This window comes from Saccopteryx bilineata, chromosome 2 (assembly GCF_036850765.1).
Source record: "Saccopteryx bilineata isolate mSacBil1 chromosome 2, mSacBil1_pri_phased_curated, whole genome shotgun sequence".
In the NCBI taxonomy this organism is placed as follows: domain Eukaryota; kingdom Metazoa; phylum Chordata; class Mammalia; order Chiroptera; family Emballonuridae; genus Saccopteryx; species Saccopteryx bilineata.
The window spans coordinates 27,987,374-28,002,341 of record NC_089491.1 but is presented as its reverse complement, the minus strand read 5'-3'; the positions used below and the strand labels follow the sequence as shown (position 1 = coordinate 28,002,341).

Below are 14,968 nucleotides of genomic sequence, written 5' to 3'. Positions count from 1 at the left end.
CGAAAATAAACTCTGTGTTTTGCGTATTCACAACTGTAAAACTAGTTTTGCCATAACCTGTAGTTGTTTGATTTACAAGGGAAATCTCATTCCTGTTACTCTGTCACGGCCACAAGCAAATTGTTATACATATTTAAATTTTTTTTTTTTTTTTTTTTTTTTAGGTGAGAGGAGGGGTGATAGTGAGGCAGACTCCTACATGTACCCTGATCGGGATTTACCCAGCAACCCATCTGGGGCTGATGCTTGAGTACTGAGCTATTTTTAGCTCCTGAGACCGATGTGCTCCAATGGAGCCATCCTCAGTGCCCAGGGCCATGCTTGAACCAGTTGAGCTGTTGGCTGCAGAAGGAAAAGAAGGAGAGAAGAGGGAGGAGGGGAGAAGCAGATGGTTGCTTCTCCTGTGTGCCCTGACCAAATCAAACCCAGTGTGGCCATATGCCAGGCTTATGGTCCATCCACTGAACCACCGGCTAGGGCCTGTACATTAATTTTTAAATGATACTTCTTTTTTCCTCATGATAATAAAATGACAAACTGCTGTTTGCTTGCATCCAGTGTTTATTCTAGAGAAGTGTGGTGCTATTACTGTTTTTCTTTGGTAGGTCATCTGCAACTCCTTTCTGAATCCTTTTTTTTTTCTGAAGCTGGAAACCGGGAGAGACAGTCAGACAGACTCCCGCATGCGCCTGACCGGGATCCACCCGGCACGCCCACCAGGGGTGATGCTCTGCCCACCAGGGGGCGATGCTCTGCCCCTCCGGGGCGTCGCTCTGTTGTGACCAGAGCCACTCTAGCGCCTGGGGCAGAGGCCAAGGAGCCATCCCCAGCGCCTGGGCCATCTTTGCTCCAATGGAGCCTTGGCTGCAGGAGGGGAAGAGAGAGACAGAGAGGAAGGGGGGGGGTGGAGAAGCAAATGGGAGCTTCTCCTATGTGCCCTGGCTGGGTATCGGGTCCCCGCACGCCAGGCCAACGCTCTACCGCTGAGCCAACCGGCCAGGGTTAAAATCCATTAATCTATCTTTCTTTTTTGTCTTAGAGGATCTAAAATATATTTTAAAATATATACAAAAATAAAAGTTATTTTATTATGTGTCAGTTTGGTTTTTTTCCATATTCTGTTTGTCACTCTGTTGAACCTTTAAATTAAACATGTTTCATTTTTTTTTTTTCATCTTGTTTTTTCCAGTCTGGAAGTTTTTATCTTCTTTATTTCTGTCCTTATTTTCTCCCATATTTTCCGGGGACTTCTATTTTATGGAAATTAGTGGTTTTCAATTCTCATCTATATGTTGCTTGGCTTTTCTTTCATATTTTTATGACTTTGTCATTTTTTGGTAACTTCTGGAATTATATCTTACAGCTCACTTATTCATACATCAGCAATATGCACTCTACAGTTTATTCCATTTTTTTTTACATTCTTTACTTTATCTGTTATATTTTGCACAGTTAATATTCCGTTTGGTTCTTTTTATGAATTTCTGTTTCATTTACTCACTATCTTCCTTTATTCCTTTGAGAATATTTATTATGCTTGATTTAAAATATTTATGTGTATGTTTCTATGATTATGCTCCATGTGACATATGTTACTCAGTATGCTTATTTAAAAAAAAATCTTGTCCAGCCCTGGCCTGTTGGTTCAGTAGTAGAGCATCGGCCAGCATGTGGATATCCTGGGTTCAATTCCCAGACAAAGCACACAGGAGAAGTGCCTATCTGCTTCTCCATCCTTCCCCTCTCCTTTCTCTCTATCTGTCTCTTCCCCTCCCACAGCCAAAGCTCCATTGGAGCAAAGTTGACCCGGGCACTAAGAATGGCTCCATGGTCTCCACCTCAGGTGCTAGAATGGCTCTGGTTGTAATGGAACAATGCCCCAGATGGGCAGAGCATCGCCTTCTGGTGGGCATGCCGGGTGGATCCTGGTCGGGTGCATGCAGGAGTCTGTCTCTCTGCCTCCCCGCTTCTCACTTCAGAAATATATAAAAAAAATCCTTGTCCACCTCATATGTCTCCTTATTTTGGCTTATAAGCTCATGTTTTCCTTAGAATATTAACTGCTCTATTAATGTATGCTGCGGAAGAGACTCATGCTTACGCTTTATGTTACACTACTCCAAGTGAATATAGGAAGGAGGAGAGAAAAACTGTTAACTCCCCTTTCTTTACCACCACTCCACCAGGCAACATCTCTGGTTAGAGATCTTTCCCTTAAACTATTTGGTAGAAATAGCACAGAGTAAAGATTATCTCATTAGATTAATGGTTTTCAGACTGAATGGGTACTGGATATGATCACTGTTGAAAAACTAAAGTAGAATTAAATATGACAGAACATATGAGAACACACCACAGTTGACAAATATAAGTACAGTTAGTGAGACTTTTGTTTCCGCTCCATATCTCTGTAGCATTACACACACGCAAATACATGTCCTGGGGAAAAAGAGCATTTCTTACTGTTGATCAACTTCAAATGTTTGAAAGCCATTGTCTTGAATTATAATCCCCCAGTCCTTCGGTTGGAGCAGGGAGGCCACTGACCTACCTCTCCCTTTTCTCCCTAGCCTTTCACCCTGGTAGGGCTTGGGGTCTTCCCTGTTACTGTCCCGCTGACACCATGATTTTTATCTTACAAAGGTACTGGGGAAGCCATAATCCTTGCAAGACAATATAGGGGAGAGGCAGGAAAGAATGTAAAAGCTGTCTTCTAGTTTATCCTCTGCTGTACCATAGCATCAAAGCTGTGAGCATGCCTCCATGACCTTCCTTCCTAAGATTATTGCACCCTTCAGGCTCCTGGGGGGGTTCTTACAGGATTTAGAAAGTTCCTCAGATGTTTGCTTTCTTCCTTCTTATTTGGTGTCACTGGGTTTGATTTGGAGGGCTGAGGGGAAGACAGTAACACTAGTTACCTTTCTACTTTCTCAGGACTTAGAAACATACATGTTTTGAATATTTGATATTAAGTCCTATGTTAAATTCAAAATCTTGCATTTTTAACTGAGTATTATTATTTTTATTTATTTATTTAAATTCATTTTTTTAAAAGATTTTATTTATTCATTATAGAGAGGGGAGGGGGGGAGGAGCAGGAAGCATCAACTCCCATATGTGCCTTGACCAGGCAAGCCCAGGGTTTTGAACCAGCAACCTCAGCAATTCCAGGTTGACGCTTTATCCACTGCGCCACCACAGATCAGGCCAGTATTATTATTTTTAAATGTTTATTTTATTGATTTTAAAGAGAGAGAAAGGGAGAGAGAGACAGACAGGAACAGCAATCTGTTCCTGTATGTGCCCTGACTAGGGATCGAACCGGCAACCTCCATGCTTCGGGACGATGCTCTAACCAACCAAGCTATCCAGCCAGGGTTTAACTTAGTATTAAAACATGTAATTTTCTTTATTGCTATCAGTCCAAATGAACATCATTTGAATGGCTACATAATATTCTATCAAATAATTTTACCATAATTTATTGAGCCATTTCTCTATTGGTAGACATTCAGATTATTTCTACTTCCCCCCCCCCCCCACCACCATGAACTATAACTCTGGGTTGGGGATTTTTATGCCTAAATCTTTGCCCAGGGTTTAGATTAGAATGACCTTTTAAGTTCACATTCCCTCATTTACAAAGAGCTCATATTTTCCCATTGATGGATTGTCAGAGATGAAAGGAAAAATTGCTACTGAACAACAGCAATAAAGGGGCTCAAACCACTTCTGTATTCCAGGGGTGCTGAGAAATTATTCTCAGGGAGAAACCTGATATTTTGTTTAGAAGACATATGAATGCCACTTCTGCTCTGAAAGTCAAGATGATGCGAGGTGAGGTGATGAACCAACCACTGCAGATTAAGGTAACTAAGCTCTTCTGCGTAACAACACAATGGGTATCAGCAGCTTTTCTGCTGCCCAATGACTGCTGGTTTTATCAGCGTGCATCTCTGATCAGTAGTCTGGAAGGAGCCTTGGTATTAGGGAGAGGTGAGGAAATGGAGGGAAGGCCATGGTGCAGAGTGGACGCAGAGCCTAGGAGGATTGCAGGAGGTAAGAGAGTAATTGAGAGAGGAGGACTCCAGTAGGATGTGACAAGGTGTGTGCTTGGGTGGCTAATGCAGACAGCTGATAAACTAATCCTTCCTCTTTTGATTTTCCATTTTATCCTTTCTTCTCTTCACTCATTTCAAAATTTTAATGGAGCTTTGTAAGTGACTAGTTTAGTTAGCCTTGTGTTATAAATGCCACCCTAAACAATGAAGGGCCCCTCTCGTGGTTATGGTGCCATCAATCAGAGAGAGCTGGCATGCTATGAGGCCTGAAGAGGAAGCCCAAGGGGTTTAGAGGAACCTGGGGCTGATAGGTGACAACCAGGACTTGTAAGCACCTGCCCTAGGACTTCTCAGGAACATTCATGCAGAGACAGGATTTGCAGTCAAGTGAGAAAGGTGCTTGAGTTGTTTTATTCAGGTGGCAAAGGACAGGTCATTATAAGGTGAAAGTACTCGTGGATGTTTGGCTGACAATCCTTTCTTCTTTTTCAGGCCACCAAGCCCAGTTGTAGTCAAATAAGTATATATTTATGTTGTTCAGTGTCTGCTGTCCCCTAGAATACAGGGTCCACAAAGGGCCAGCAACAGAGTGGTTTTGTTTGCCAGCATCTAACACAGTCTCTGGCACAAAATAAATGCTTGGTAAGTGTTAGTGAAACAGAGGAATGAAATCAATAGTCGTTATTTCTATTGGTATTCAAAAGAAGCGCCTCAATATCACAGTTATTATTAGAAATTTTGGGATGCTGGGCAGTATTCCCTTCTCATTTTCACACTTTCTATACACTTTTTATATGATTTTCACGAAGGGAGAAGAAAAACAAGCGCTGACTCCTCTAAGACCTCTGTACCCTGGGTCTTACATTGTTTAGGGATTGCCTCTCTGTTTCTGTGTTCTTTCTGAGACCAGGGAGTGGTTGGTGAAGGTGCGCCAAGATGCCCACATGTACCCACCAGAGGGCTCATTAGAGTCGTCCAATGGCACTCCACTACCTTTTGAATCTCCGGTTTCCGTCCTTTTCGTCTACCAAGGTGGAAATTTACTTTTAGATTCTGACTCTTCTTATGTATGTCTTGATAAATGATGAAAGCATTGCTCTGCTGGAAATACTGTGTATCTAAGGTTTTTACATGCGTAGGCCTCTGCTGTGTCCCTAGAGTAAAGGGAAGATATCCACACATCAAATAAGCACAGACTTCCCTCATTTTTGGTTGCCTTTATTAATAATTAGTTGACCTTCACTTACCTTGAAAAATGTTATAAATTTTTGACCAGTTCACCCCTTTAAGAACTGAGAGGGGATTTGGTCCATTGACTGTAATGAGCAGGCTGGTCAATCCAGATTCTCTTGGGTCGCTGGCATTGTGTCTTGAACTTGACATCCTGAATTTGTTCTAGGTTTTCTCCTTGGGCCTTGGAAATAGCTTCTCTTTAATGGCATGCTCTGGTAGACGCAGCTGCAAAAACTAAAGGGAGAATGAATATGCCTTTTTTATTTTTTTGGAGACTAGGTTGAGAATAAAATAGAATCCTGAGAACACAACCCTGATGGGATGGGATTACATGGATCCTGCTTTGCTTCCCCACCATGTAACAATAGCGCTCGATCGCTTTGCTGTGCTTTGCTTTCGAACTTTTGATGAGTGTAGTCTACCCTGTGTTCGCTCCCTTACCTCTCGTTCACCCCGCAGTTTACTGCAGCTGGGTTCTATCCCACACCACCTTCCTGAAACACTGAAGTGATTAATAATCTCCTAATGGACAATCGTCAAGTATAATTTTTTTAGTCTGCTTCTAATTTGATGTCTCTCTACTTTTTTTCTTTTTCCCCTTTTTTCTCTGCTGATCTTTTCTCCTTGAGAGTCTCTCGTGTGGGTTTCATAACCCTGAAATCTCTTGAATGTCTTCTTCCTCTTTTGGAGTCTCCTTCTCACTGTTTTTTATGCCTTCTCTTTCTCCACTATCCTTTATGTGTTGGTGTCCCCCGAGGTCCCATTCTGGGCTGCCTTTGCTACTTTACAAGCTCTTTAGATGCTCTTCTTCAATACCTTCAGTTTAACTAGCCCACGAATGCCAGTATTTCCAAAATTTATATTTCCAGCTGGGACTTCTCTCTTGAAACTTCAGTCACATATTTCTTATCACCTATGTGACACATCCTTCAACAATGTAACTAACTAAAGGCAATGCAAACTCAATTTGCTTAAAACTGAACTCGTTTCATTTTCTTCCTTACAGAACACCTGGATCCTTCCCTGTAGTTCCGATCTGAGTTAATGAGACTGTCATATGCCTTCCAGAAATCTACCCCTAACCTCTTTTCTGCTATGTAATTAAATGCCGGGCCCTGTCAATTGTTCCTAATAAATATCTTTCAAGTATATTTTGTCCTCACCATTCCACACGCCATTGCTCCACCAGATCTGTCCTCTCAACTGCCATAAAAATTGTCTTCCTAACATACAGAACTGGATCTTGGCAAACACCTGCTTTGAACCCTGTGTAGCATAGCAGATGAAGTCCAAACTCCTTAACAGGGCAACAGGGTCCCTCTCATGAGAAAAATCAGTCTCCTCTATGTCACTTTGCACATAACTCTATTATTGCCCTTGGTATATTATATGTGATTTTTATGTGGATTATGTATGTGATTATCTAATGGGCCACAAACTCCTTGAGAGCAAGGGTTATGTCTTTTTTATTTTTATATTTTATATTTCCAGTACTAAACACAAGAATAGAATTATATTTAAATAAAACAGGGGAATGCATGAACTGGGTGAAAAATGTTGAACGATTCTCTCTGCAAAGTGACAAAGACCAAGGGATCAAAGTATGGGGAATAGATGGAGTGATGTGAAAATTGCAAAAATAGGAGAGGTCACCAGGTTATAGAAGTCCATTAACTGGGACATCGGACAACTTGTCATTGCAGAACCTGCACTGTGCTTTCCTGTGAGCTGCCTCTGTGATGGTTTTAGAATACGTCTGCAAATTCTTGTCTCCTCCCTTCAAAAGGTGGAGGCCAATTCCCCTCCCTTGAACTTGAGTCAGATTTAGCGACTTGCCTCACTGTAGCAGAATTGCTACTATGTGATTTCTGAGGCTAGGTCATTAAAAGGATTGTTTCTGCCTGGTCCTCCCTCTTCTCTCTGGGGAAAGCTGATCGCCATGGGGTTGAAGACACTTACACAGACTTGGACAGGCCCCTGTGGGGAGGAACTGAGGTCTCCACAAACAGCTAGCCGTGTGAATGTGTCACTTTAAAGAGTCAAGCCTTCAAAAGATCTTGATCAGTTGCCTTTTTTTTTTTTTTTTTTTTTTTTACAGAGACAGAGAGTCAGAGAGAGGGATAGACAGAGACAGACAGACAGGAACAGAGAGATGAAAAGCATCAATCATCAGTTTTTCATTGCGACACCTTAGTTGTTCATTGATTGCTTTCTCATATGTGCCTTGACCGTGGGCCTTCAGCAGACCGAGTAACCCCTTGCTTGAGCCAGCGACCTTGGGGCCAAGCTGGTGAGCTTTGCTCAAACCAGATGAGCCTGCGCTCAAGCTGGCGACCTTGGGGTCTCAAACCTGGGTCCTTGGCATCCCAGTCCAACGCTCTATCCACTGTGCCACCTCCTGGTCAGGCCTCAGCTGACATCTTAATGGCAATCTCATGAGTGATCCTGAGGTGATATCACCCAGCGAGTTTGCTCCTCAATGTCAACTCCATAGCAGCTATAGGGATAATAAATGTTTATTTTTGATTTAATCTAATTTTGCAGCGATTTGTTATGCAGCAGTAGGTAACCCATCCACGCTCTACTGTGATTCTCCTTTGTATCTTTTAGAACCCTACCTATTCTTTCAAGGTCTGTTTAAATACCTTAGTTGGCCTGGATTATTCCCAGTGCCTGCCAGTTAGAATTAGTGTTTCTCTCTTGCCGTTTTATCTCTTTTTACTGCTTAGAATCATTTATTCTTTTAGCCAAAATGTATTTATTACTTACTGTGTGCTATAATTGATATCACATTTATAATTTATCCTTAGGGACTAAAGGATGAGGGATTCAGGACTTTTAAACTTGGTTTTTTCTTCCCTCCCCTCACTGTATCCACCGTTCCCTAAGAAAATAAATTTCTTCTGCTTGTTCTTCCTCTTTAGGTCAGTATAAAGCTTAAGGGTGTGGGCTCTGGGGTCAGGCTGTCTGAGAAGGGTCTGAGCTTCGCCTGCTTCCTGTCTTGGCTTACTGTTTGTCTGATTTTGGCTAAGTGATCTCTCGAGGTTTAAGCTCCTCTGTCTGTAAAATGGGCAGTGCACTAATCATGGCCTCATCTGGTTATTATGAGGATTATTTGGTCATGTGTGTGCAGGGCTCATCAGCATGGTATCTGGTAAGAAATAAGTGCTCAATAAACACTCATTAGTGTTGACTGTCCCACTCAGTAGTAGGTATTAAAGAAGTGATGGTTGAATTGAACTATAAATGGGATGGTTTAGTGTTGATGATGTTGAGGGAACAAGAAGTCAGAAGGTATCAGTTATGGGATATCAATCATTGTGCATGAAGTGGTGAGCAGATAATTCAGTTATTTATTAAATGGTTCGTTAATTTGTTGAACATTTGTCTATTTCCCATTATATCCTGTTAATAAGGGACATAGAGAGATGAGTGAAAGGCATCTAGATGAGCAAGTGTTTGGACACTGGAGAAAATAGTCATAAACTCAGGGGCTTCCATAGGAAAGTGGTAGATCCAACTAGTAGTTACCAAGCAGCTCTTGTATGCCAGGCACTCTTACAGGAGCGAAGGACAAGCAAATGGTTTATTTTCATTGAGTCAATAAATATGTATTGAACACCTATGTTCCAGCCACTCTTTGAGGTTCTGGGGATTCATCTATAAACGAAACAGACCAGGAAATCAGCCTGCATTAATTTTTCATTCTCACAGGGGGAGACAAACAATAAACAATATTTATCATAGTTAATTACCTAATATGTTAGAAGATGATAGATGCTATTAAAAACACAGCAAGGTAAAGCAAGGTAAGGGGGATCAGAAATGCCAGGGGCAGTATATGGCGGGGACTTTACAGTTTGTGTGGTTCTCAGTGAGATTGTGAGAGGTGGGAAGAGAGGCCAGGAGGCCAGGGAGTGAATGACAGTGATGAGCAAGACAAAGTCCCTCTTTTATTATCTAGTATGACCGACAGACAATGAGTAAGTAAATAAGTAATTCAATTTCAAATAATGATAAATGACATGAAGAAAATAGAATAGCACCAGAAATTCCTGGTGCCAACCCGGGGTGCCTGTGCTCGTCCATGAAGGAAGCCCCGGACCCTGCCTGTCAAGGCCATCCATCACCAACACACACCTGCCAGGAGGTGGTACAACCTGCATGTCCGTGAACAGGATGGCAAGGCTGTTCTGTGTCATAGCAGGTATATTTCAGCCCATTAGTCGACAGAAGAAGAAACATAATCTGTTAGTCATACTTCTGGTGGCCATGGGTGATGAAGGGCTGTCCTTCTCACACACAGACTCTAGCTTCTCCGCCTGGACAGGAGGAGAAGCTCCGTGAAGCTCGTCACTGGCCAGACAGTGGGATGTTGTCAGAGAACGGGGAGAGTCCTATGATCATGTTGGCTTCTCATGAACACAGAATTTCTCTGAGGTCTGAATTTGATCTTTAAATGAGGACTGTGAAAGAAGAGAGGGCTCCTTCTGGTCTCTCATGTGAGTCTCAGTGTCATTACTAATAGATGAGATATGTTTACTTTTCGTGTTCAAGAAGGAGTGAGCTGGGTTATGAAATGTTTGTCTCTTTCAGACCATTTGAAGGCAAGAGGAACCTGGAGTTTATACACCCTTAAAAGGAGGCAGAGAGTAGGGTGTGTGCAGGGCAGAGCCACAGAGGTGATGAAAGGGCCCAGGGAGGAAGTGAAATCAAAATTAGTAAGCCCATAGAAAGCATGTGTGTGTGTGTGTGTGTGAGGGGGGGGGGGATGGGGAAGAGAGCTCACTTAATAGGTGTTCTCTCTCTACTAGGGGTAGAACAGAGAAGACTGGTTTAAATGAAAACAGGACGATTTAAGGTAATAAAGCTAAGTTTCTTCCCTGGGCTCTGGAGGCTAAAATCTCTCCTGTAACATCTCCAGGGAAGAAACACATCATCAGTCTGGTCTAGTTTGTCTTCACTTCAGTAAACATGCTGCCCAAGTCGGGCAGCTCTGTCCATACCATTCAGTGCTTCCGGCTGGTAAACTGAGAATGCGTGCGATGTCCGGAAACCATGTTAGGCTAATGAAATCTGATCTTGGTGTCGGGTGTAGAATTTCTGATTAGACGGTTCGTACTTTGGGCCCTGGGGCTAATTTAAGTGGAATATTTTTAGTAAAGCCCTGCCTAGAGACAGGAAAATAGTCTGGGGGACATCTCCTACTTTCCTTTACTCTCCACGTTCTATAGGAAACACTATTTATTCATTTAAAAGCATTTATTGCAGCTAAGATAAAACAAATAGTTTTTATTCTACTTAGGATGCTTGACACTCTTGCATATGATTTTTAACATTCTCTACGTTAAAAAAACCTAGTATGTCAGAAATAACCTCAAGTTATATAAAACGTATAGCCATATATATGCATACACACACATAGAGTCATAAAAAGATATAGGAAAGATGGCCAAGAACATGTTAATGGTGTTTAGACAAAGAAAGGGGACTTCATGTGACCTTTATGTATTTTTTCATAGTACCATATCATTTTTGAATTTTTTTACAATGAGGCTATATCATCTATAGAGTCAGAAGAAAAACAATAAAGCTATCATAAAGCTTTGAGGAAAAATACTACCAATCACGTTCCGAGGTTATTATGATGTCACAGAGAGGAAAAATAATTTGCTCAAGATTCAAACCCAAAGCTTACTCCAAGCCTGGCTTGAAGGATACAAAAGAGCCACTGAGGAATTAACAATCTGATTGGATAGAAAAGTCACAAAGGCCTGAAGTGTGAAATAATAAATAAATCTGGTGCCAGAGAGGGAACACCTTAGGAATCTGTGGAGAGGTCAAGGAGGGCTTCCTGGACAGTGCAGGGATGCGGAATGTGGATGGCTTGGGGACAGGAGAGGAACATTCCTGGTAGAAAGCGGGGCACATAATGCTTGACTCCTAAGAAGTGTGACCGGGAAGACCCCCAGGGACAGGAGTATTCACGGCAAGTGTGTAGGAGTCCTTTGTTGAGAGATTGACTTGGGTCTGTGTTCTCTTTTCTCCAGAGCTTTAGCTGCAGGGTTGAAAACAGAATTTGCTTGAAGACAACAGGCTTTGCTAGCTTTTGTTTCCAGAGGTCAGTTTAGTGAGAGAATTATAGAAAGGGGAGAGGGAGTGGCTAGTGCCTTTATGTGGGATGCAGGTGGGTGAGAACAGGAGAAGCCATGTTCCCCAAGACTAGGGCGGGATGCAGTTTAAGTCTGTGAAGGTGGCTGAGCCTACAGCTTCACAGAGCCCCCAGAGACATTGCGAGACCCAGGGAAGGAAGGCTTGCAAGTTACTTCTGGGAGCTCCCGGTGCCTAGTCTTGACCTGATGCAAAGTGAAATCCCCACATAAACACAGACGACAGAAGAATTTCAAAGTGCTGCAGAAAATACATAAATACATGTATACAGAAACTTGTGAGACTAGATAACCTTGTCCAAGTTTGTTACCTCTGGGACCTCAGTTTTTCCAACTGCCAAAAAATGGGAATACCAATCCCTTGCAGTTCCAGAAGTCATTGAATTCATATGAAATTGGAATGTCTGTATCTGGAATCACTGCATTTCCATCTGTAATGCAGGGAGGGTGGTGTGGAGACTCCATTTTCAAAGATCTACCAGCAGAACCTGCATATTAGCACGTTTACTAGAGGGAGGTAGGTGCACACTGCCTGGTCATTAAAACTGCCCTTTGCCAGGATCTGATTGATACCTGCTTGGATGAGCATAGTGTCTTCCTTCCTGTAAAATCAGCTAAAAAACCGGAAAGACCCAAGTGCAAATTTCATCACAACTGGAGAAGCCTTCCCTCCACTCATCCCCCCACTCTGTCTCTCTTCACCTCTGCCCTTTATTTGTATAAATTCTTGCTTTCCACTAGAGTGGCTTAGCTCCAGAGAGAGACAAATCATACACAAAGAGAAAGGAAAACAGCTTATTTTCCTGCATATTTAGTGACGAACTAAACCCTCCAAGAGGGGAAAAAAATATGATTCTGTTGCGAAAAATAAATGTCCTCCAAATCAACGTGAAAATGGAGACCCAGGGAGGTGAGGTTCGCATCTGTCCTTATGCAGCTCTGGAAGGATGGAGGCAGAGACAATAAATGATATATCAGACATGGTGCTCTGCTTAGAAATTGCAATTCTAAATGTCAGACGCCGCAAGCCTCTCTCGCTCCCCCCATAATTCAAGACAATTCACAAGAGATAACTTCTTTTCTCTGTCATAATACTACTCTCTGGCTTGTATTCCAAATAAACAACATTGGTTACCGCTTTAAGCAACATCTTCTCCATTCTCCTGCACTACTTAAATCAACACCCCCTTTCTCTGTGTCATCTGAATCCCAAGCCCCCGTCCCTTGATGTTGCTGCAGACGTGCCCCCTATTCTGAGTCCCTGTTCCTCATCTCCGGGGCTATTAAACGCAGGTCAGCCTTGTCCCCCATTGTCCTGGGGTTTTTCACCACTCTAGATAAGATGGGAATATTTTATATCTTCCTTTATTTCTTGAATCATCTTCTTAATCTTTATCCTGATCCATATATATATATATATATATACACACACACACACACACACACATATATATATATTTCAAACCGGTGCTTTTTCAGAGTGTAGATTTTTTCTTTTTATTAATCTTCGCCGACTCCAATTCAGTCATCTACTTACTGAAACGAGAAGCCTAGTATTCACATCATTCAACACAGTTGGCTTTGGAGCTTGGAGAAGATTAAAAACACAGGAAGGCTTGCAAGCAACCTAGAGGGAATAGAGAGGTTGCTGCTCATGTGTTTCTTCATTGAACAGAGCCCATGCACGCATTTGGAAATAAAGAGGAAGTCACTGTTCAAAGGCACCGGGAAAAGTGCTATCTGGGACATTTTATCCTAAGATTTCGTAATAAATTAAGAAGGGCCCAAATTAAAATGTGGCATTACTGTAGCTGATGCCACTGACACTCCCATTAATGCTGGCTGCTTGACAAGAGGGGAAGAAATTGTCTCTGGGCAGAAAAATAGAAATGGCCACACTTTCTGAGGCCCAAGGTGCTTGGTGTTGGCAGAATATTCATTCCTTTGCATCCTTCTCGGCTTTCAGAATTCCTCTTCTTTTCCCTGCACACATCAGCTACAGTGAGATGTTCCCAGAACTAGGTCATGAAGTCACCCTCTGAAGGTAAAGCGCAAAGAATGGATGAATTGAAGTATCTTCAGACATGGTCAACCCGAGATGTTCTATACCTGTGTGACTGAATGAACATGGCAGCTGACAATTCAAACATTGTGTTTAGGATTAGTCTATAAGACCGAAATCATAGCAACTGAAGAAAGAGTAGATTTAATGGAATTAAAATAGTAGCTAACATAACAATGATCACACAGGCACTGTGCTAAGTATTTGCATACATTCTTTCTAAGCCTCACAACAGCCTGTGAAGTAGGCATTTGCTACTCTTTTGTAGATCAACGCACTGAGGTTCAGAGAAGTTGAGTGATGTTTCCAAGGTTACACAGCTTGTCAGTGGTGGAGCAAGGAATCCAGGATTAGTTGACTTCAAAACCTTGACTTTATGGAGGAAGGCATTCTATGTGGACTTTGAGGAAAAGAGAGCAAGCCTTCAGTTCTGTACACTGGAAGGAGACATGATATTTGGTGGCATCACATCATAATGACAAAGAGCACAGAGAGCTGCACAGGAATTGAGCTGCCATGCTTAGACTTGCATGGCAACCATCTCTTAACCTCTTTTTCTGCTAAAACAAAAGTATCTGAATGTCATGTACTTGTCATGAATGTTGAGTATTCAGATCACTTAGGAGATGGGGTCTATTGTGGGAGAGTCTATTTAGCTCAGATATACCTGGATAAACATCCCACTGGACCTTCCAGTTTCCTGTGATCTCATGCTCCCTGAGTCATCTTCCAGTGGCTAATTCGGTTTCCTGTTTACCTGATATGTCTTGGTTACTAGAAATGGATAGCTGAATCTATAAATGAGTATGTCTATGTCTGGTTTCTGTATTAGTGTCTGCTGAGTTGAGAAAGTTTGTCCAGCTCGATGCAATTTTTTCAAAGACACTGTTGACCCACCTATATTCAGCACACTCCTGACCACATAATGGAACATATGAGGAAGACCTTTCATCTGATTGGCTCCTTTCCCCCTCATACTAGCCTGGCTTGGCTACACATTTTTTCTTTGATTAATCTAAATCAAAATTTTAGCAACACAATAACCATATTGATGATTGCTATCATTACTCGAGAGCTTCATATGTTTCTGTTGCTATGCTAGACACCTATGGACTCTCTCCTTTAAGCCTTACAATAACCTCCAAGAAAATTCTGATTTACTGGACATAGAGCCTCAGAGAGGTTGCCCAACAGGGCAGCTGAACTCCTGTTCAGATCTGTATGCTATTGGCCATTATGATGTGATGCTAGTTTTGCCTTAACTGCATCTTTTTAATATGGGCCAGTCTTTTGCCTCTGGGGCTAAAACTGTGGCTCACTGAATAGACAGCTTTGTATCATGCTGCTGTAAGGGAACGCCTCACCCAGCTTGCGTGGTTCTCTAGGACTTTCCTATTGGGAAACATCTCCAAGAGACTTATGGGCATTGGATGTATGGACAT

At 42.2% G+C, this 14,968-nt stretch overlaps 1 pseudogene; it reads left to right on the top strand.

The window, feature by feature from the left end:
* The first annotated feature begins 3,827 nt into the window (after window positions 1-3,827).
* LOC136322187 (p53 apoptosis effector related to PMP-22 pseudogene) overlaps window positions 3,828-14,968 on the top strand; it is a 44,480-nt pseudogene continuing 33,339 nt past the window's right edge.